This window comes from Dipodomys ordii, unplaced genomic scaffold (genome assembly GCF_000151885.1).
Source record: "Dipodomys ordii isolate 6190 unplaced genomic scaffold, Dord_2.0 Scaffold127, whole genome shotgun sequence".
NCBI classification, from domain to species: domain Eukaryota; kingdom Metazoa; phylum Chordata; class Mammalia; order Rodentia; family Heteromyidae; genus Dipodomys; species Dipodomys ordii.
Window position 1 is genome coordinate 6,088,850 of NW_012267343.1, and position 23,865 is coordinate 6,112,714.

The following is a 23,865-nucleotide window of genomic DNA, read 5'->3' on the forward strand; positions in this document are numbered from 1 at the left end:
CATAGCTAAGATATGGAAACAACCCAGATGCCCCTCAGTAGATGAATGGATCAAGAAAATGTGGTATATATACACAATGGAATTCTATGCCTCTATCAGAAAGAATGACATTGCCCCATTTGTTAGGAAATGGAAAGACTTGGAAAAAATTATATTAAGGGAAGTAAGCCAAGCCCAAGGAAACATAGGTCCCATGGTTTCCCTTATTTGCAATATCTAGTATATGTATGGGTCAAGCAGAAAAGGTCAGATAAGGTGATGTTAGGAAAATGAACCCTAAGATATGTATTTAAATGTTTTTTTCTTTCATGCATGTGTTTCTAAAGCATTTATAAGATTATCTCTTTGTTGCTTTGTATGTCCCTCCCCCACAGTATAACCCCTGCTTTCACTGTTTGATGTCGGTATAATTTGTGGAGGAGATGGGGAAAAACAAGTCGTTTAAATAAGGATACAGGTGGACCCATTGCAGCAATGAGAAGCACAAGTTGGCATGTCAAAAACGAACTTTACAACTTTGGGGGGGGAGGCTGGGAAGGGATGTGAAGGGTAAATAAAGGAGGAGGCTACAATGCTTGATAGGAAATGTACTCATTATCTTGCCCATGTAATTGTAACCCCTCTGTACAGTATGTTCACAATAAAAAATAAAATAAAAAGTAAAAATAAAACATAGGATGATATACAGAGTGAAAAGATGGAACTTATGAAATTTATTTCTTTTTTCTTTTTTTATTGTGAAAATACTGTACAGAGGGGTTACAGTTACAAATGAGTACATTTCTTACCCAACATTGTGAAATTTATTTCTTAATCAGTTCTGCCTTCCAATTATTCTTATTGCCTTGTTTCAATAACTAATAAACTTTTCTTTCTGGCCAGATTGTTCTTTTGACTGTTCTTGATTCTAAATCTTGACAAATAATTATCCAAATGCAGTTCAAAATCTTTCCTTTTGGAAAAGCACAGAAGGACGGCTGCCCTCTGGCTGTCTCCTGATTTCCTGAGTATGTCTAGGTTCATCTCTGCCAATATTTCTGTTGTCTGGGCCTTTACTTGTACATATTGAGCACAGTGAATTCAATCAAGTTAGTGTCCTCATGTGTATTTGAGAAACTACATAAACAGAATTCCAGATTCAATACAATGCAACTAACACTCTAGCCTTAATTCAGGTCCATATTTTAAAATATTTCCAAAAGCCATTGTTTACCAAAAACTTCATGCTTAACACCAACAGTCTTTATTGTCTATTTGTAAATTATTAGTGAAAAGTGACACCAGTCCTCTAAATTCTGTATGGCTTTTAAGAGAAGTATATAATCCTCAGGAAATGACAAATATCATTAAAAGTTTAACAAGAAGCCCTCTGGGGTTTCATTTGTTAGTGTATCAAATATTTACTGCATACCTACAATATGCTTAACACCAAAGTAGGGTATAGGGATACAAAAAAAGCAGATCTGTCTTTAGTTTTATGGAGCTTACATTTTAGCTGAAAAGAGAAAATTAAGCAAATACAATCTAGTGTCAGTGCTAGTTGAAACAGTTGAAACAGGTTGCCATGGGAGGACCTGGTCAGTCTTCCAATTTTGCCAATAAGCAGGGGAGGAGAACTAAGTGAAAAAGTTTCAGAAGAGATATAACTCCTAATTGGAGCTGTGAGCAATGGGTTTTATTTAGCCAAGTAAATACAGAATATAGATTGGGGATGAAGTTAGGGTAGCCTAGTGAAAGAGAGGGAGAATCCTCAGGACCTTGTAAGAAGGAAGAATGCTATACAGAAAACTGTGAAGAGTATGAATTAGAAAACTGGAGAAGTATATGGGGTCAGAGATTCTTGGTTTAAAGGTAATATATTAAATCTGAGTATAGTAGAAATCCATCTCAGAGATTCAAAGCAAAAACTTGATGCGATTGGATTTTTATTTTAGACATCTCATCTTTTCTCAGGATAAGAAGTACACATCCAATTTTCAAAGGGAGTTGATGGCCCAGGGAAGTCTTGAAAACAGGATGTGCCACCTAAATCTCTCTCAACTCTCAGATTCTCTGAGAGTCAACTTGGTTTTTATTCTCTGCTATACATTTGTCCTTCCCATCCACCCCTCCCACCCCGCCAACAAGCCCACCCACAAACCCAGCTGTATAACCTTAGTTTTCTCCAGCATGGAGGAGATGTTGTCAGCAACCAATAATATATCTCTGTATGGTCCCCCATTGTAGAAGTAAAAAGCTTTAAATCATAAAATATTCTGGAGGAGAGAAGGTTGAGACCAGGTGATTTCATGGACCGGAGGAACAGAAACTTCCCACTTGGCTAGTGGCAGTCTCTCTCAGCCCAGAAGGGATTCTGTGGAGCAGACGAGGGGGCACCTGTCTGAATTAAGTGACCGATCTACACTGCTGCCTTGTGGCTAGAAGACAAATGCCCTGAATATTAGCTGGATTGAATCCAAGAACTCCAAAGCCCTTTCCTATCCAAAAGAGTCCACCTCTCTCCCTCAGTGTAGCAATTTCCAATTACTTTAAGAGGAGGAAGGAATAGGGGAAATTTCACAAAATGACAGCCAGGCCCCTCTGGGAGGCTTGTCCTGAATGCTGCTCACCTCTGAGCTCCTGGTGCATTGCCCACCCACAGACTCTTTTATGAAGTTCAGCCAGCAGACCCCCAGGCCCCAGAGGGAAATGGTCTAATTAAAATCACACTTCTCACTGCCAAATTGGATATGTTAGTCTCAGCTCCAAGAATGTCTTGGAAAAGTATTTGGAGCTGAGTGAGTCTTTCCCAGAAGGGACTTTTTCACACACACACACACACACACACACACACACACACACACACACACACACACACACCAGCAGATGGAGGTAGAAGGAAACTTTGTTACTTTATTTTGTTGCTGTTGGTTCAAAGTCTGCTCACTCCTACTACTTTCCTTCTATGCCCCTTGCTTCTTGCTAAACATTGTGTGAATTCTACCTCCTTTTACATGAATCATGTAGGACACAGGCTATGTAAGTTAAGAGTGTCAGATGTGGCAAGATTTGCCTTTAATTTAGGACTCTGCCTTTTAATGAGGGAGCAAGGTGCTTGATCTTTTGAAACTATAGTCTCACTATATGTGAAATGAGAAGACTAAATATTTCACACAGATATAAAGTGACTAAGGTATTCTCCATATCAGAGAAAACACAGCTCTCATTTATTACCTGATTTATTTGTATTCTCAGAGTATTATCAATATGGAGCTGTAGTAAGACATTTAGAAATTTATATTTTTTGACTACTTGGGACATTAACTCACTATGGGACTTTGGAAAAGTTATTTTGCCTCTGAGAAGCTCAAAGTTAGTTCTATGTATGGAAAGAAAATAAATGGACTAAACAATCTCTAAGATTTTTTCCAAGTCTAATATTCTGAAATTCCAGATTAACCAAAGTTTTATTTTTTCTTGTTGAAATATTCATTTCTTTAACAAGTATTTCTAATAAAACCCACTTTTTTGTTCTGTGCATTAGACACTGTACTCGGCAGTGGAAACAGATGGACTCATGCGGTGCTCAAAACAATTAAATTTGCAACCTCAAATTAGTTTCTTCTTCTCTAGAAGGTTTGCTGTGAGTACCATTCTCCTAACTCAATCAACTTTCTCTAGCAGAGATAATAATTTTAAGAAAAAAATTCTTAGTTACATCATGTGAGAGAAAATAATATTCAATACCTACTCAATGTCCTCTGTGCCAGATACATGGCACTCAGTTCTCAATTTTCTGTCCGTTTGGTTTTCTGTGTTCTTCTGAGCCACATTAGATTCTCCCATTGACACTCTCTGTTAGATTCTCCCATTGACACTCTGATAGATTCTCCCATTGACACTCTCTGTTAGATTCTCCCATTGACACTCTCTGTGGACTTCAATCTTTTGTGTCAGCCAGTCCATCATAGTTCCTTCTCAAAGGATGGACCCACATGCTCACCTCTATCGCCATAATGATTAATTTTATCAATAGAGTTGCCTGGGCTCAAGGATGCCAGATAGCTGAAAGTATATTTTTAGATATGTCTGTGAGAAGAACTGAACAAAGAAGATTGCCCTTACCATTGTAGATGGACCTCACCAATCCATTGAAGGCTGATAGAATGAAATGTAGAAGAACTCTTTTCGTCTTCAACAGAACATCTACCTTTATTCTGTCCCTAAACATCGGAGTTCTGGTCCTTGGTTTTTGAACTCCACAGTTTATACTAGTAGTGATTCCCTCACTCATCCCCTGTGGGTCTCTTTCTGCCCCCAGTACTCTAGCTTTTATGCAGAGACTGGGAGTAATAACGTTGGTTCTCCTGACTCTCAAATGTTCGGACTCGGACTGAATTATAATAGTAGGTTTCCTGGTTTTCTAGCTTGCTGATAGCAGATTGCAGGGCTTCTTGGCCTTCATGGTTGCTTGAGGCTATTCCCACCAGAAATGTTTACATATGTGTATACGTGTGCCAAATGCACTAGCTACTTGCTATAAATTTTAGGTTGTCTTTGCTACTTCCATGCAAGGGAAATGCACAGGGCAGGGGTGGTGTGAGGAATGGGAGATTTGTGAGCAACTGTAGAAAAGGGAATAGCAAGCTGTCCGGAGGGTGGAAAACAGAAAACAGAGGAATGAATTACCTTCCCTTCTTCTGTGATATGAACAAGCCTCAAGTGTTCTTTCTTTATATACCTGGCCTGGAGATGGGCCACACAAGCACATGAATCCACTTCCTATGGTTCAACTGTTTAGTTCCCCATGGAATGCAAATGTACAACATTGCATCTATGTCCAACCTAGCAGGCCTCATTTCCTTCCTAGCCTGAGTTTGCATGCAACAGATTAGGCAATAACACTTAATCCAAGTGTTTTCTAGAGAATCTGGACTAAGAACATATAATAACATGTTTACTCCTCAAGAAACTACTCACATTTCTAATATCTAGAGAAGATAGACGTTAAGAAATGAAAGGAATGGGCCAATATTACAAAACAATGCGAGAGGGAGAGTAAATATTGCAAACTAGGGCCATTCTCTTTTCAAGAAATATTCTTTTTTTCCATTTGTCCTCCACCCACTATTTTTATCCTATGTTAATTGTTAGAGTTTTATATTTCGTATGAGTTTTATATGTCATTTTGACATCTGTACAGATGTGATGAAAGTACTTTAATGATATTCAACTTGTCTACTACCCTGTCCTATTCCTCTTTCCCCCCTTTCCTCTTCATTTCCTAATTCACTTTCATGTCCTTTGCATCTCCAAATTCCACATATGAGAGAAAACATGTTATATGTGTCTCTGAGACACTGGCTTCATTCATTTAACACAATCTTCCATTTTCCTTCAAACCCCTTAATTTGTTTTCTTTTCAAGGCTGAATAAAACTCCATCTTGAGCACTATTTCATGCCTGTGATTACCTAATTTGCAATGACAACATGTAATCAATCAATATTTATTTCAAATCTCCACAGGTTCAGGTATGTTTAAGCAGGAGAAATTAAGGACGAATAGACAAAAGTTATATTGATTTGTACAATACTTGTTTTTTGGTACATTTCTGGTAGTTAGGATGATTCATATTCATTGCACCAAGAAATACCATAATCTCAGTAGTTGGTATAATAATATTTATTATCACTAATATCACAATTCAATCACTGGGCATCTACCTTGCCAATAGAATAATGAACTCAGGGTGGTTGAAAGAACACTAGAGCTCTAGAAGATTAGAGGAATATAGAGAGATAATCTATGCATAAATGAAGATTCTGAAGAATGACTGGCAATTGGCCTTAAAGTGTATAGCTGAGAGTATTAGTCTTAATTAATACATTTAGAAACAAGAGTTCCACATTTACGGAAATCTCCCATATGCCCTGTTCTCCCCTACAAGTGTAGTTGGTTACTGATACCTTATAACTGAGGAACAAATGCTAGTAACTTATTGCTACAAAAGGGTGCCATTCACACGAGGTTTTATGAAGTTAAAATGCTCTGTTTTACCTACTCCATAACAGGTCATCTGTTTCTAGCTTCTCCTACAGGAAGTGTATTGTCAATTTGCTCTTCTATGGAATTGCTCTGATTATAAATTTTCACTCTTCAGAATCCACTAATGGCTCCCCATTGTTTTGAGGATCAAGTCTCAAGTCCTTAATTTACTTAGGTTGCAAGGTCTTCTACTTGTGGTTGACTATTCTAAACTCTTTTCATCCAGCTTTTATATGCAATGCAATATTTCTGGAAAAATTAACTACTCAATAACAACAAAGATAAATGTATGCAAAATAATACTTTTTCCTTACCTTTACCCAAGTCTATCTTCTTTCCATATCTTTGTTGTCTCCATAATACTTGCTATAGGAATACTCACTAAGCGGGCACATAATATACATGTATTGTCTTGTAAGCAAGACTTTCTGCCTCCTTTCCATGTTTCTTTCATTGTCTCTTTAGGCAAAATTGTTGATCCAGTAGTGTTAGGATGCAAAATATAGACACCCCCGCCCCGCTGATCTTTGTAAGTCCAGTGTCAGTGTATAGCTGAACTATTGGCTAGAAGGTGCTCAGTAAGTGCTCCTTTATCTTAACATTGGTAACGCTCTTTGGTTCTAATTGATCCTTTTATATATTTCAACATCAACATAGTACTCACATAGATTCTTTTGTAGTTTCCAGGACTAGTGAGTCAAGGCTAGTAATAGTTCAAAGCACTCACAGGCAGATGATCCATGTTGGTCAATGGTAAATCACCTTTCTCAGATGAGCCGAGAGGCAGCCCCCACTTTCAAATCCCTTGGGAACACTGCAGCTAAGAGCTGATTCTGGTAAAGCATGATGTGTGGTCCCCTTACCTTATGGGCAGTTCTATAGCACCAATGATATTCTATAACCTGTCCTCCTGGACCAATGAAAAGCACTGTGATTATTCCTTTGCTCTATTGCCAGAGGCTTTTATGCTTTTTCTCAAGGATGACCTCTACTCCAAGGGAACTTTAGGAAGCAGAAGAAATGACCATTTTTACACACACACATAGAAACAAGGGTATATGTGCATACACATAAGACAGCATTCAATAGAGTGAACTATATATATGTATATCATTCAAATTTTGTGTAGCATCAACTCATCCACCTAGTAGTATTCTCCCTCTGATTGCTCATTTGCTCTCCTCATTCTCAAAGAAAACATAGTTTCCAATTTGTTCTAGCCACAGTTTCTGACTTTTCTTAAAATCAGAAATTTGTCTACTCTGCAACCAAAGATCAGTTGCTTATTCATTTTATTCACATTATAGATCCTAGAGTTCTTTTATATACTGTCATATATATGTATTACAATTTCATATCTATATCTACTTAGAATATACCTATATCAATATCTACATATACAATTTTTAACTTATTTGAGCTCACAGCTAAATCTTCTACTGGCTCTTGAGACTATAGAATTGTAGCTTGAAGTAGCTTGATAGATATTTCTGTGACAAAGAGCTATTTCTTCCTTCCAACAGTTCAACCCAAAGAGGATGGAAGGAGAAAAAAAATTAGAGAATCGTGGAGGTAAGAATCTTTGAGAATCCTCTTCTCTCTAGGTGAGAGAAGGTTCTATTCATAACTTTTGCCACCAGGTTTAGTCTTCTGCTGAAAAGCAACAAGGAATTTGGAATATCTGCTTAAAATGAGTGTAAATATTTACTCACACATGCTGAAATATTCTTGTGACATTTAGTCTGATACATACTGCCAGGAGAGAAGGAAGCTCCTGAGCCAAACACAGGAATTTTTTTTCCTATTTTTAATCTTCCTTGGGAGTAGAACAAACATTTACAATGATATAAAATGTATTAAATTTACTGATCCTGGAATTCATAACCAGTTATGCATAGAGAACTGTCATCTTGTTCAGAACGCCTGCATTTGCAAGCTCTACATTCCTTAGTCTTCTTCTTATTTGTCAAGAACATAAACAGGATTGTTCATATTATTATCCTTATTATAATTAAACAGACAAATGTGTATCTATCTACATTTGTCCTAGTAGTGCATTACAAGATGAGTATTAAATCTATGTTTCTATTTATAGAGTATTTATTATAGGCAAAGTACTTTTGTGTTTATGATCTAGGATATAGCTGGCACTCAAATGCTTACTGACTCATACTTTCACTCAGACTTACTATGTAAAAAGTTTTCAAATACTATACATGTATTTTCTTACTTACCAGGATTATGGTAAACTTAGCTGGACAAACAGAGTCAGGGACTGAGACTGGACTAGATAAGGAATTTGATTAATAGTCACATAACAAGTATTTTTCTGTAAAAGATGTTATACAAAGTGTTAGGATTTATTATATTCTCATGTCAGGGTATTTATGTAAATTACAGAGAGAGAAAGGCACATAATTAATTAGAAAATAGCACAATTGGAATTAGGGGTAAGCACAGGGCATGAGTATCAAATGCTATTTGGTACAGCATGGTGGAGAGAAAAAATAAGGACAGAAAATAACCTTGAAAGAAGGTGAAATTCATTTTAAGACAAGACAGAATAGGTGTGGAGGAAAAGTGTGTGTGTGTGTGTGTGTGTGTGTGTGTGTGTGTGTGTGTGTGTTGTGTGTGTGTGTGTGTGTGTAGCTTGGGATGAGGTGCGAGGGCAGAGATTTCTGCTTTTGGAAATCATCATAAGTAGTGGATGTCCACATCATGCAAAAATAAAATGAATGCATGAGGGAAATGCCAGGGTCTTACAGATGTTTGCTCTGGCAGTAAGAGAGGGCACATGCATGGGGAATGGTGGAATTCAGCTGTCAGATTTGGGTAGGTTCCTGATCCTGAGGGGCTTTGAATGCTATGTTAAGAAGTTGGAATCACAACCAGTAAATGCACGACAGAGCCTAAGTTCTTCAAGGCTACTTAATTCTCTCAATCATTGTCTACCCTGAGTATATGTATGAATGTGGTCATGTGTATGTTCAGGAAGCTACAGAGAGAGACACACACACTATCTTTGCATGTTGTTGCTGTGGGTTTAACTAACAAAGAGTGAATATGCATCCAAGGGCAACACAGATCACAGAAATGTTTCTATTTTGAATGCGTTCATTGGTTTGAATCAGGCTGAGAAATGCTATGTACAGAAAAATAAAACTAGTTGAAAATTCCAGAGCAGAGAATGTTTGTAATTGAATAAAGCAAAACATTTGTTAAGTTCCTTGAGGCTGCTAGAGTGTTTGGATGTTTGTGTTCCTTGTAAATTGCAAATGTTCCTTGTAGACGTATTTACCAGGAGGCTTTTATTTATTTATATTTTCTAAGCGGATGATTCTCTGGAACATTCCAGTGGCTCTGCTGTCCACATTGAATGATCTCTAGGACTCATTTAGTGTGAGGCCAGTGTGATCTTTCCTAAAAATCTGTTCCCCGATTCATGATGTGGACAATTTCTATTCATTCCCCAGGTCACAGAGAAGACTTTCTTCAATTCACAGTCTATATCCAGCCTTTCTAAAATTTTTATTTTTATTTTTTGTGAATATACTGTACAGAGGGGTTACAATTACATGGGCAAGATAATGAGTACTTTTCTTATCGAGCATTGCAGCCTCCTCCTTTGTTTACCCTTCACATCCCTTCCCAGCCTCCCCCCGCCCCCCCAATCCTACCCCCCATATCCAACCTTTAAACATGAATGTTAGTACTCTACATCTCTCTTTCATATAACTTATTATGGTTATACTTTAACCACATATATAGTCATTTGAATATTCAAGCTCATTTTCTCCAACATTCCATGACATACCAGACAGGAAGAGAGTCAGCTCCACTTGGTGAACGTAGACAGTCAATACAGTCAATAACCATATTGGAATTTAATGAAAATCAGTTCTAAAATGACAATAGCTCATCATGCCTGCTAATATGATTTTTGTGGTCCTGGAGGTTTAAATTCAGGTTACACTTGCAAAGCAGGCAATCTACCACTTGAGCTACATGTATCATAGAATTTTTATTTTGGTATTTTTCAGGTAAGATCTTAATGTTCATCTTGTCAGCTTGGGAGTACAGTTAAAAAGATCTTATCTTGCTAACTTTTTTCCTGGACTGGACTTAAATTGTGATCTTCAAAGTCTCTGCTCTAGTATCAGGGATTTTAGGCAGGCACCATCCTGCTCAGCTTTATGGTTGTCAAGGTTTAAGATAATCATTAATGTCTAAGGGATTCTACCGATATTTTTCAAAAATCAATTAAACCTTGCAATTTGAAGAATTATAACTTCAGTTGATCACGACTGATGATGTATGATGTTCTAGGCCCTGTGCTAATCATTTAATGTGTGTTTTCCATCTAGTCCTCACAGCATTTGGGAACAGAATAACCATATCTGAGTCAGAGATCTTGGACTTTCACGCCATAATGAAAAGTTGTTGGAAGCCCACGGTCAGTTCCAAGGTCAGGGTTTCTTTTTCACACCATGCACTTAGGTGGAGTAGTACAAGTAGGTTCGTTCAGTGAAGTAGAGAGAAACTCCTAGGTAGACATATTGAGTATTCAATCCCCTTAGACTCCTTTCAATTGTAAAATAACTGCTAGGATAACGTGTTGAAATTTGATCCACGATGATAAAGGAAGCCTGGGTATCTGAAAAAAATAAGTGAATGGAAAACATTCAAATTTAGACAACTAGTATTTGAGTACAATATCCGTAAGATATGTATATACATATATATATATATATATATATATGTCATTGTTATGCTACTAAGATTCTGAGATTTAGCATTACCTATACTAACATAGGCATTATTATGGCCATTGCACAGAGGAGGAAATTGAGACTTAGAAAAGTTAAACACCTCTTCAAAGTGATGAGTTTAAAGATAGTTACCATCAGTAGTGAGCCCACTTTCCTTACTGGGGTAGGTATTAGAGGATTTATGTAACTATCTGTTTAGAAAATGGTAGCTCAGGAATCTTAACCTCAACTTACTTAGTGGACAAAACTTCAGCAAACTCCAGTAATGGGAAGTGCAACTTCAATTGTGCCACCTGAAGCCACCTTGTGGCACCACCATTGGTTCCCCATACTAACATCCACATGGAACAATTCTATTACATAATCATCTTTATTTCTTGTGGTGACCATGAGAAGCAGGTGATCTATGCCCATTCCCATTCTGCAAATGGTAAATTTAAGAAGAGTTTCAGGAAGGCTAAATGAGTCGCCTCAGCCTCTGCAGTGAATTAGTCATGAGCCAAGAAACAAGGGCCCCTCTGAAAACTGCCGAACAACCAGAACCCCACCTCTCATTCTCTGACATTATACATTCTTCCAGTCTGTGGCTACTACTGTTGGGGAATCTATCATGTTTCAACAGTTTTAGATGCCATCGGATCCTTCTCAGAATCTAACCTAGTAGACAGACATGTTTCCTTCATTTTAGAAACTGTGAGGATTACATGGTAGGTAAAGAACACCTGAGATTCCAGTCTGGAAATTTTAGTGAGGAGCAACTTCTGAAATCTTTTATCGCTCTTCCCAGCACTGAGGGAGAAAAACGACACATCTTCTCCTGGAAGGAGGCGGAGGCCTGGAGCTTACAGTCCTGATAATTCTGCACTTGGCTTCCGTTCCCTATGTCGATTAAGCCTTTCAAGCCAATTACCATTATATATTGCTGAGATTTATAGTCCTTGGTATTTGAGGTTACAAGACTTCCGTTGTCAGGAAGAAGCTCCACGCCATCCCTTCTAATCAGCTCAGCACAATGTCTGATTTCCCCTCTGAAAGAGGGCATGCTGCTCCATTAGAGTATTAATAGCCAGGCAGAATGGCCCCAATGACAGTGCTGAGGGAAACATAAAAATTGGCTTTAGGGGTCTAAATTTTAAAGAACTGTCTTCCTTCTTATGAAAATAAAATCAATTATTCAGCAAAAAAAAATGACTAAGGAAAAAAAATTCCCTGGCAGCCAATAAATAAAGTATAACACGCTGAAAATTAGTCTCTTCACACGGTCACTCTTAAGCAAGAGAACTTTATGAAATTCAAAGGCACATAGAGTATGGAGCACAGTTGCTGCACAATTTATTTAAATATTTACTCTACATAATAAACGAATGAAAAAGCAGTTGAGTTCAAGACATCTGGGAGACATAATAATTATTTGTTTGTTCATCTATCCACCACACCATCCAATCATCCACACATCCACCCATCCATCCACTCGTTCATTATCCATCCATCCATCTACCATCTATCCATTATTCATCTACCCTTTTACTTCTCATCAATTACTCAAACAAGTATTAGATGCTTAGTATTTCCTAGGTGTTGTATGATTTTAAGTTATTTTACTTTATTTTATTTTGTCAGTTGTGGGCCTGAACTCTGGGCCTGGGTACTGTCCCTCAGCTCTTCAGCTCGAGGTTAGCCCTCTACCATTTGAGCCACAACGCCACTTCTAGCTTTTTTCTGCTTATATGGTGCTGAAGAATCGAACCCAGGGCCTCATGCATGCAAGGCAAGCACTCTACCACTGAGCCACCTTCCCAGCCCTATTTTAAGCTATTTTAATCTTAACATATTTAATTATTCTCTCTTCACAGAATTTGTATCTACTCAAGAATAGTGAGTGAAATGTGTAATGTATCTCCTTTGCTTATAGACTTGATTATTATAAGCCTCTCTGACCTGTGCTACTAACTTAGGTTATGTTTGAGCCTCATTTTTCAGCTTTTGCCTCAAACCAATCTCTGGATCGTTATACTTTTTATTTCCTCAAATTAAAACAACCTCCTCTCTCATTTCTATCTATGTATCTAAATTCCATTCTTCTAGTTATTGAAAAATACCTGCTCCATGAACTCTTTCCTGATTTTTTATCAGGGGAAATTATTTTCTTCATTGAATAATCAAAAGAGTTCTAAATACTATTGATTGAAATTCCTCGGGCTCATACCAGATCATTTTGTTAATACATGTTTTCAACTAATACATTTTAAACTTCTATGATTAAAAATAGCAAAAAAAATGCTTTGATAATCTTTAGAAGAGACAAGGTCTCATCACTATTAAGTGAATTGAATTTTCAATATTCAGTGAATTGAATAAAGAGATCCTCTAGTAAGGTGAGATTGTTTCCTGGGCAAGAATTATCTTTCACTATTCAGTGCTACCTGAATTCTGCCTTCTTTGGGCAATAATCATAGTATTGTTATTAAATATTATTATAATCTTTTGCTATTTTGGCCTAATTATTTATAATTTTATTCTACACAGTCTTAATGCCACTTTGTTGAGGGAGTTATGGTTACCTTTGTGTAATATATTATTGTCTATAGACTAAAATAATTTATAGCTTGCCTGAGATCACAATGCTGGTTAGCCCAAGGAGCCGGGTATGGTGTCAACATCCATGTTGTTGGCCAGTAAAAGACATCTCTTAGACTTGATTGGATTTCAAAAACTATAGAAAAAACTTTTTTTTTTGTTGGTCGTGGGGCTTGAACTCTGGGCTTAGGCACTGTCCTTGCACTCTTCAGCTCAAAGTGAGTGTTCTACCGTTTGAGCTACAGCACCATTTTGCCTTTTTTAGTGCTTTATTGGAGATAAGAGTCGCATGGACTTTCCTTCTCAGGCTGGCTTTGAACTGGGATCCTTAGATCTCAGCCTCCTGAGTAGCTAGGATTACAGGTGTGAGCCACCGGTGCCTGGCTCTTACTTTTTTTTTTTTAATTAAATTCTTTTTTATTGTGAAAATACTGTACAGAGGGTTTACAGTTACATGAGCAAGGTAAGGAGTATATTTCTTATCCAGCATTGTTGCCTCCTCCTTTTTTTCCCCCCTACCTTCCTTTCCCTCCCACCTCCTCAGCTCTCTGCTACCCCTGCCCCCGGCCCACCTAAATTGTAAAAGTTGTTTTTCGACATAGAGTCTTGTACATCTCATTGTTACAATGGCTCAATCTGTATCCCTATTTAAAGAATTTATTTTCTCCCTTCCCATCCCCAAATTATACCAATATCAAATACAGTGAAAACGGGTTATAACCATGGAGGGAGAGGGAAGGGACATACAAAGCAACAACAACAAAAAAACACATGGTACCTTAAAAATAGGTTAGAAACAATAGCAAGTGAGCTCTGGTCCTTGAGTATACTGACTCTGGGAAGGTTGAGGGAAAAGAGAAAATGTGCTCCTACTTTCCTACTGGAAAGCTGCATTTTGCAAAGCCATGGAGGGGAAATTAATACAACGAAATTCACGGTCCCAATATTTCTTGTTCTGAACAAATGTCACCTATGCATTTAAAATGTTATGGTGATCATGACTTTTAAAGAATGTATTATCCTTCTAGAAGAGAATCTTCTCTCAGCTCAACTGTGTTTTATTTATTTTAATATTTGGATCTCTACATTCCTTTACTCAGGCCTTGGAAAAAATGAAGTCATATAGCTCCTAGACACAGGGATATATACACACTTTGCATTATTGAGTGTATAATAATCAACACAGATTGCTTCACAAAATGTGAATGTACTCATCTTTTTCAAAAGCATCAGAATAGGGGGCTGGGAAGGTTGCTCAGTGGTAGAGTGCTTGCCTTGCATGCTTGAGGGCCTGGGTTTGATTCCTCAGCATCATATAAGCAGAAAAAAAGCCAGAAATGGCTCTGTGGCTCAAGTGGTAGAGCGTTAGCCTTGAGCTGAAGAGCTGAAGGACAGCACCTAGGCCCAGAGTTCAGGCCCCATGACCAGACCCCCCCCCCAAAAAAAAGCATCAGAGTAGAAAATAAGACACAGTTAAATTAAAATGATTTCCAAATACAACTATAAAAACATTTATAAAGCCAATTTCAGCTGGTGCCTCAAGCCTGTAATCCAAGCTCCTCAGGAGGTTGAGATCTGAGGATCGAGGTTCAAAGGCAGCCTGGGCAGGAAAGTAAATGAGACTCTTGTCTTCAGTTAACCACGGGAAAACCCAAAGTGGCACTGAGGATCAAAATGGTAGAGTGCTAGCCTTGAGCAAAAAGCTCAGGGACTGTGCCCATATCCTGAGTACAAAACCCCATGACTAACAAAAAGCAACAGCAACAAACCCAGTCCCTTCTATTCTTTACATTCTTTCCCATCCTGATTATTTTTAGTTTGTTTTCCTCATACGCTATCTATTTCTTCCTCTTCTTTTTCTTATTTTGAAATTTCAAAAATTATTTACAGCTGGGCACTGATGGCTCACGCCTGTAATCCTAGCTACTCAGGAGGCTGAGATCTGAAGATCATGGTTCAAAGCCAGCCCAGGCAGGAAAAGCTGTGAAACTCTTATCTCCAATAAACTAGAAAACCAGAAGTGGTGCTGTGGCTCAAGTGATAGGGCACTAGCCTTGAGCTGAAGAGCTAAGGGACAGTGCTCAGGCCCAGGGTTCAAGCCCCATGACGGAAAAATGATCCATATCACTCCTTTCAATGCCCCCCACCAACCCTTCCTTATTCTCCCTCCCCTCATTCTACTTGTTTCTTAGTCAATGAAAGCTATTTATCATGGACCACCAATGTCTACCCAAGACCTTAAAAAATTGCCTCTTGTCTTTAGACATAGATTTGTCATCAAACTGTCCACATAGGCATCTTTGGGGGACATTTTATTTGGTCTAAGCAAGAGCTCCACTAACTCATTCAAATACTCATGTCCACAATACAACATGGCAGCTCAACAACACTTCCCTGCAAGGGAAAAAAATGCATCCATCCTCAGTTGGAAAAGTTCTACAGTACTTTCTTTGTTCCTAAGTGATGCAAAGGTTAGATTCACAGCTATTTTCACTAATCCATTCCTTTTCTCTCCAAATCTTCTGCTTGTTGAAAGCTTCTTCTTTTATTCTACATATCCTGAAAGATAAAATTCAACCCATGATCAACTCCTATTAATCTAGAGTTCAGGTCTTAGTTCATCTCTTTCACACAGAGTTCTGTGAAATTTTTCTATAGGTGCTCATATCTATATTGTGAGTGCTACTTTTTGCCAAAAGCTTCTCAGTGTGCAGTTTATAGATTATGAAAATATGGACTTGAGACTAATAGGACAAATAGAGTGTCCAAACATCACATTTCAGGCCTTTTTTCAGTCATCAATTCTCTTGTTATAGTTACAAAGCATTTTCGTACTTAACATATTGGATCCTGATGGAATTCCTACAGTGTGATAGACAATGTATGTTTTTATCCTCCTTTTAAAGATTAATCTGTACAGATAGAATAGGCTTTCATTGACAGGAACTAAGGATACACAGGTAAGTGAGGGAGAGACTGCACCTCATAACCTGCAAAGGTAATGAGGAGGGGAGTAATTGCCACTCTTGTTCTCTGTTTTTCTTCCTTTTCTCCTCCACTTTTTCTTGTTTCTTTCTCCTTCCTTTCCCTCCTGTCCCCTTATCTCCTTCCCTTCCCTTATCTTGTCTTCTCTTCTTGTCTTTTTTTTTATTAGGTCATGAAATTTCACCATATATCATGATTTTGCTAAGTATTGAGGACATTTGAGGAAATTTTAAGATTGTAGAAGGTTATTATACCTTTTCTCATGCACATTGACCTTTCACTTTCCAAAAAGAAACCTGTTGGCAAGTAGACCTTGTACCCATAGTATTTTCTACCTTGATCCAAATTGAGCATAGCTACATGTCTTGTTTCCTGTCTTATACCTCAGGGAAGAAGAGCACGTCAGCAATCCTACCTAAATTTACTCCACCTAACATACTAGAACTAGACCAGGCATGCAGCCCATTGCTTCAGTGACATTGGAAGTAAGAGTGGAGCACCACAGGAAAAACAAAGAAAATCAGGAGGCTGAATGGCAAAGGGAATGAATAGTGGAAGAACTCGGGCCCAAGGAAGACAACCACTTTTCCAAGATCATGTATCCCTTCTATATGTGCCAAAACCAGGGCTGGTGTGTCAGGTTCAGACTGTGGGGCATGATACAACTTGCTCATCCCATATCATTTAAACTTCATCATTGAACCTTTTGGGACTTGTTTCCATATAGTCTCATTATGGAAGCGTGTCTCCTCCCTAGAAAAGACACTGGATCCTAGAAATTAGAAGCAAGCATCAACTTTTTTCCCCTTTCTTCCTTACTAGGTGTTTATTTTTGTGCATGCATGCGTGTAGGGAGGTAGGTGTTGTAACATACATAAACTGTGCTCTAAATGAGTCCAGGATAAGTTCAGAGTCACTTGGCTCTTCCCCTCCTATACAAGAAAAAAATGGGTGGAGGTAAGACAGTGAGAGATAGAAACAATGGGTAGTTTTCTGTCCGATTGTGGCTCTGAAGTGCCAAGAAGGATTTGCTTTGGTGGGACCAGCCAGAGGGAAGAGGAAATGGCAGTGTTCCACTCTGTTGCTCACCCTTCTCTCCTCTGCTCCCCAGGACACAGCCACTGGCACTTCCTCCATAGCCTATATTCATCGATTACATTTATCATGGCTAGTTTCTCCTTGAACTAAAGGAGACCCCTTTTGCTAAAAGTCTCCTTCATTTAAAATGGAAACTGGCAGGCTCAAGGAAAATTCTGCTACTCGTGTTCCCACTGGCTGATAAAAATCTGGGATTTATTTACTTTATTTACAAATAAGCATCAATTATAGGGAAGCATGAAAGGGCAGGCTTTGCCTTCTAACTTGAGAACATCTAGGAGGCACCCACAGAATCCTTTTGTGGAGAGCGGCTAAGCATTGGCATGCCATGAAGGGACCATATCGACACATAGAAACCCACTGTGGATTGTTTCTTGTGCAATGGAGAAAAAAAAAAGAACCCTTATTCCCTGGATTGACTTTGTTTTGTTTCAAAGGACAAAATCCTTGGGGATACTGATAGTGTTGCTCTGGGAAAGATAGCCTTGATGTTGAGCTAGAGAAAGAAAAAAAGAATAGTCATGAAAGTGAAATTCAGAATATGCACCTGCATGCGGATTGGTCTAACCACTATTAATTTCTGTTAGTAGAATGGAATGCATTAGTTCAGAACTGAGGTGACAGTTTCCTTGCCTGAACTTCCACCCACACCTTCTACAATCCCAGCAGATACCATCAGTCTATTATGGTTCTTCTGCATGCTTTGCAAGAATGTAGCTTTGTGATACATTTGTGTGTGTGTGTGTGTGTGTGTGTGTGTGTGTGTGTGTGTGTGAACAGAAGAGTGATCTCCTGCTTCTAAGCCAGGTGCTCTACCACCTGAGCAGCACTCTTCTGGTCATCTTTTGCATTGGTTATTTTCAAGATAGGATCTTTCTTGATGCATGGGTCACCTCGGACAGCAGTCTTTCTACCTGTGTTTCCCTGAATCACTGGGGATGACAGGTGCATGCTGCTGAGCCCAGCCATTCGTTGAGGTGGCATCTCATAAGTGATTTTTACCTGATGAGGCCTCAAACCATGATCTCCTGTTGTCCGTCTCCCAAAAAGCTTGCCTCACAGGCTTGAGCCACTGAAACTAGATGCTTTGTGATACTTCTCTTTCTACATGTCTCACTGGAAAGCAGCTGTCTACTAAAAACTATTGTTTATCCCTAGACTAGATCATTGTTTACAACCTTTTCGGGTTTTTAAAAATGTTCTTTCCCAGAGAAGGATTTATCATCATTCTACCTCCACTTTTCCCTCTGGAAGATATATTCCAGCTATACTCAACAAGTGGGAATGTAGTTCACTTGTATCCTTTTTAAATATGTATGAATTCATCCACAATAAACTTTCAGCAACTACATAAAATTTGGAATTAGTATAGATAAAAACCCAAATGTTTGGAAACGGAACTGAAAACAATTTGAAGTGTTGCCTATGATCCATTTTGAATCAAAACATTCAGTTGGCAACTTTACTAGAGTCTCTTAAAACACTCTCTTTTAAGCTAGTTCTGATCTAGCCATCCACAAAAACAAAGGCCATGCTTTGAACATGAATGATGCAGCATTTCAAAGCCTCAATGATCACCATAAATTTGAGTACTAAGGGGAATTGAGAATTAGAAGGAGGCCAATAAAAAGAAAACCAGTGTTCTCTTTCACCTCTGCTGGTGAGGTAGAATTAGATGTGGTGTAGATGGGATACATAGGATCTGATATATAACAAGACAGAAAGAAGCTCTAGACATAAAGTCAGTGAAGATGGTGGAATTGGATTCACTTCCTCCCTTAATGCTGTGATGACACTTTTGCTCATTCTCTTTCCTTCTTCAGATGAGCAACCTCAGCTGGTTCTGAACACCAAGAGCAAGCCCTTATCTGTTGTACAGTTCCACACACCTTCTTTTCCATTTCCAAAGGGTCAGTGGATAAACCTGGTCTTTCCTAGAGCACTCTCCCATTTTCATATCTCAAATTATTTTACTTTTTTGGAGTAGGGCAGGGGGAGATTAGAGAATGTTTCAAACATCACCTTTTTTCCTTTAATATCTCAAGCAACTGAATTTTTATCTTATGCTCACTCACCCTCCACTTAATACACAGTACTTTGTAGAATTTTTTTTTGTTGGTGAACTTGCAATGAAGGCTGCCTGCCTTGTTTTGCCCACTATACTGATTTCTGCCCAAGTCTCACCATTAAAAGAACTTTTCCTTCTGTTTTTCATATGTCAAGATTCTGTGCATTATTTAAAACCTAATGATTTATCATTTTTATGAAGTCATTCCAAGGTCAAATTCTGCCTACCGCACATTTTGATTATTACCTTTATTAACCATTTGCTCTTTTTCATGTATGTGGCTATACATTTAGTTCCTATGTTCTAATAGGATGTATGATAACACAAATATAATTGAGAAGAGTTCTTTATTAAATTCTAAACATTAATTTAAGCATGATTATGTATAGTATTTTACATACAATATTCATAACTACACCTAGAGGACCTTATTTATTATAGTCCGTTTTAGAGGTGATAACTAAGAGTAGAGGCAGTGAAGGTTACATAGCTAGTTATCGATAGCATTGACTTTGAATGACAGCATTGTGCTATTTCCAACTTCATGCTATGCCTACTTCTACATATTTGACCCTGCCTTGGTCACAAATGCTTTAACTAATATGTTGAAAGAGCTATGTATTAAGAGCTAGAAAAGAAGCAGAATTAAGACTGGAAAGATATAATTAAAGCAAAACTTTGAAACATCTTGTTGAGTAAAGTTACAACAATTGAGTTCCAAACAACATGGAGCTTCCTGGGAGCCTAGGCAATGTGGGCAAGATGCTAGGTATTTATCTCTTAGAATCTTTGAGAAGAAAGTATAGATACATGTGAACTTTGTCCTGGGGCCTACTTCTGAGACAGCCTGGTCTCAAAGAACACAGAAAAACACTGGAAGATGTTCCCAGTAGCACTTTGATCAAGAGTCCAAAAGATGATCTGCAAACATCTGTTTTTTATAGTAGCAGACTGTCTGGATGAACAAACACTAGAAGGATAATGCTAAATCATTATTCCATGAACAGAATTCTTTTGGGAGCCCAAGGATGTGCTTCAAAGATGTAACTGTCTCCTGATCTGGCTTCATATCAGGATAAAATGTGGAGAGTTGTAAGTATGTATAGTTAACATGTTCTTAACCCAGTACTCACTTGGCATAGTAAAGGTCTTGTTTTAGTTTTGTGTAATAAGGAGATGCTTTTACCCCTTAAAGGGGAAAATTATTAATCATAACACAATTGCCTAAGTGTATGATTACTGCACAAAGCTTATGTATAATATCCAATGAGTTATATCTGCAAATAGCAGGATGTTGTAAGGTAACTAATATGATATAGAAATTCATGTCTGTGAGGATTTGGAGAAGTAGAGAATAGTCACAAGGAAAAGGTAACATCTGAACCGACAACTATTGAATAAATGCAAGAAAACAAGAATAATAAGTTCTTATACAGAGGCAAGTTCAAGGTGTAGAGAGAGCTCAGAAGGTGAAGAGACCTTGCTTCTGATATTGAGTCCCAGTCATTGGGGTGACCTTTAAAATAAATATTGATAGGTGAGTTTTCCCAGAAGTCATGGACGGGAGGGCTTCTGAGAAGAGGAAACAGAATATGCAATAGCGCAGGAGCATGAAACAGAAAATAGCAAATGCATACTAGGTAATTTTAGGTTATTATATGTGGACAGAGCCTGCCCATGTAGGAAAGGGGCCAAATTGAGACTAGAGGTCAAAAGAGTCAGGTAATGAAAGTCCTCTCTTATAAAGCCAAGGGGTTCCTGTGTCTTCTGAGTAGCATGGTGTTGGTGTTTTAGCAAGACTCTTCTCATGATTAATTATGAAGAATGGTTAGAGGAACATGAGGCTAGCATTTAAAAAACAGTGACAATAACACAGGCAAGAGAAGGTGAGGTTAAGTGCTGAGGAGTTGGTGTGGGTGAGATGGAATGAGGAGTGAAGGGGGAAGGTGAGACTGAGAGCTATCTAGGCAATAGGAACTGTTCAGTTTGGTGGCTTGTGGCTGGGTAGAGGTGTGTCAGAGAGACAGGAAAATAAGTTGCTTCTGCTAGTGCTGAGAACTATAGGAGGAAGAAACACTAACAGCCTGGTGTCCCAATAGTTTGCACCATGCTGCCTCATCCTAGGAGACACAATGGCCCACTAATACCTCAGTGAACGTTTCTGACTTTGGTGACCAAGAGAATAGTGATGCTGTTGCCAGAGATTCGACAGGAGTGACAGATTTGAGGACATTGGTTTCTCTAGGATTCAGGAATGCTTGTCTAATTATTCAAATAAAGGAATATTTGCTGAGGTATTTGCAAAGCACTAGGCACTTGGTTCAATATTCCGTGTATGGTATAGCAGTTAATGGTCAAGAGTTAGGGCCTCAAGAGTTACAGAGGAGCTTCACTTAGGGAATGAACAATTGCTATGATTTCCATTTTAGGGATAAAGAAAGATGAAGACAATCAGTTAAGAAATGAATAGCGGAAGTGGCGCTGTGGCTCAAGTGGTAGAGCGCTCGCCTTGAGCTGAAGAGAGCAGGGATAATGCCCAAGCCCAGAGTTCAAGCCCCACGACTGACCCCCGCCCCCTCCAAAAGAGAAATGAATAGCAAAATGTAGCCCAAGACAGGAACACAAGAGGTGCTTTTTTTTCTTGCTTGCTAGTGTTTTTAATGTACTTACAATACACTATGTGATTCTTTTGTGTCTATTGTATATTCTTCCCCCACGGTATAACTCTTGTTTCCACTGGATTTGATGCTGGTGCTCTGCACCTTGTATATATATATTTGTAATTGGGGGAGGGGAAGGGATATTGCAGAACGCTTAAATGAGGATGCAGGTTTACCCATTGTGACGACGTGATGTACAGGACACTATATTGAAAACGAACTTTACAACATTGGGAGGGGGCGGGAGGAGTTGGGGAGGTGGGGAGGGAAAGGATGGTAGGGGGAAAATAAAGAGGAGGGAACAATGCTCGCTAGGAAATGTTCTCATTACCTTACTCATGTAACTGTAACCCCTCTGAACAACATTTTTACAATAAAAAATTAAAATTAATTAAAAAAAAAGAAATGAATGGCAGAGTCAGATTGGGGCCCAGATCAGAATGATTGAAAGTCTACATTCTAGAACTATACAGAGCAGCTTACTCAAGGTCACCTAGTAAGCAAGAACTTCTTAAGAGTTGAAGCTATTTGTTTCTTTTATGTTTTGACTGGAAAAGTGAGAAAGATGCTGGTTATTCCTTGCTATAGAATTCTGATTAAAGATACCATTGGGAGAAAAATACCATGGTGCACAATTTACTGGGCAAATAACAATAAATGTTCTTCTGTTATGTCTCTGGCCAATGAATTTCTTCGTGAAATTACTTCACTCCTAAAGATGAGACAATGAGAAAAGAATAATAAAGGGGCAAATGGGTTAGTTTTTTTTTTCATGAGCTTCAGAACACAAAAAGTTACTTTCTGCATATTATAATTTGTGGAAGCCTAAAGGATCTGGCTGTACATTATATTAGGAAACAAAAATGTTTGTAGAATACTGGCATTGTTCACATTCCTAGACCCATATAGGAAGAATAAATGTTGGTGTTTATAAATGCAAAGTGGGATGTCTAATCTGAGAGATTACAGGAAAACCACTTCTTCAAACTATATCCGCCATTGTCATGCAATATCAACATGCGCTATGGGAAAGTCAAGATCAGTAATAGTTTAGGGGATGATAGTATCCAGAGTTGAATTCTACATATAAATGTCCTTCCTGCCTTTGTGGAGGATTTGAGGTTGATTATTTCTTCATGAGGATTATAGTTGTTTGATAAGTGTTTCTAGGTGTTGTCTTTTATTACTCAGGGCCTGTGACACAGTAGTTTTGGATTAATCACACTGTCTGTGACACAGTGGCTTTGGATGTCTACTAAGTGCACTTTCTTCTACAAAAGTAAGACCATGCATATTGGAGGACATTGCTATATTCTTCTGTGGCCTTTCTCCTAAGTTTTTTGAGTGAAGATCTACCGTCTCCAGTAGGACATGAATACCAATGAAATCAGACTTTATTTAGTGAGATTTGTTATTTCTCAGACCCTGTTTTAGATTTTTTTATTGTTATTATGAAAGCGATGTACAGAGGGGTTACGGATATATGAGCCAGGTAATGAGTACTTTTCTTTTTTGGAAAATGTCACCCCTTCCCTCAATTTCTCCAAGTTTAGATGGGCTTTATGCCTGCCATTTTATTTCATCCTAATACACAGAGAGAAAGCTAATAGTTGTGTCTGTGAAACTCTTATACCTAGTATACTCTTCAGAAAAAGCCGGGAGTGACTTTGTGGCTCACTCTA

At 38.3% G+C, this 23,865-nt stretch overlaps 1 pseudogene; it reads right to left on the bottom strand.

Moving 5' to 3' along the window:
- Nucleotides 1-11,837, bottom strand: part of LOC105996130 — a 72,318-nt pseudogene extending 60,481 nt beyond the window's left edge.
- Between the last annotated feature and the right edge of the window lie 12,028 nt (nt 11,838-23,865).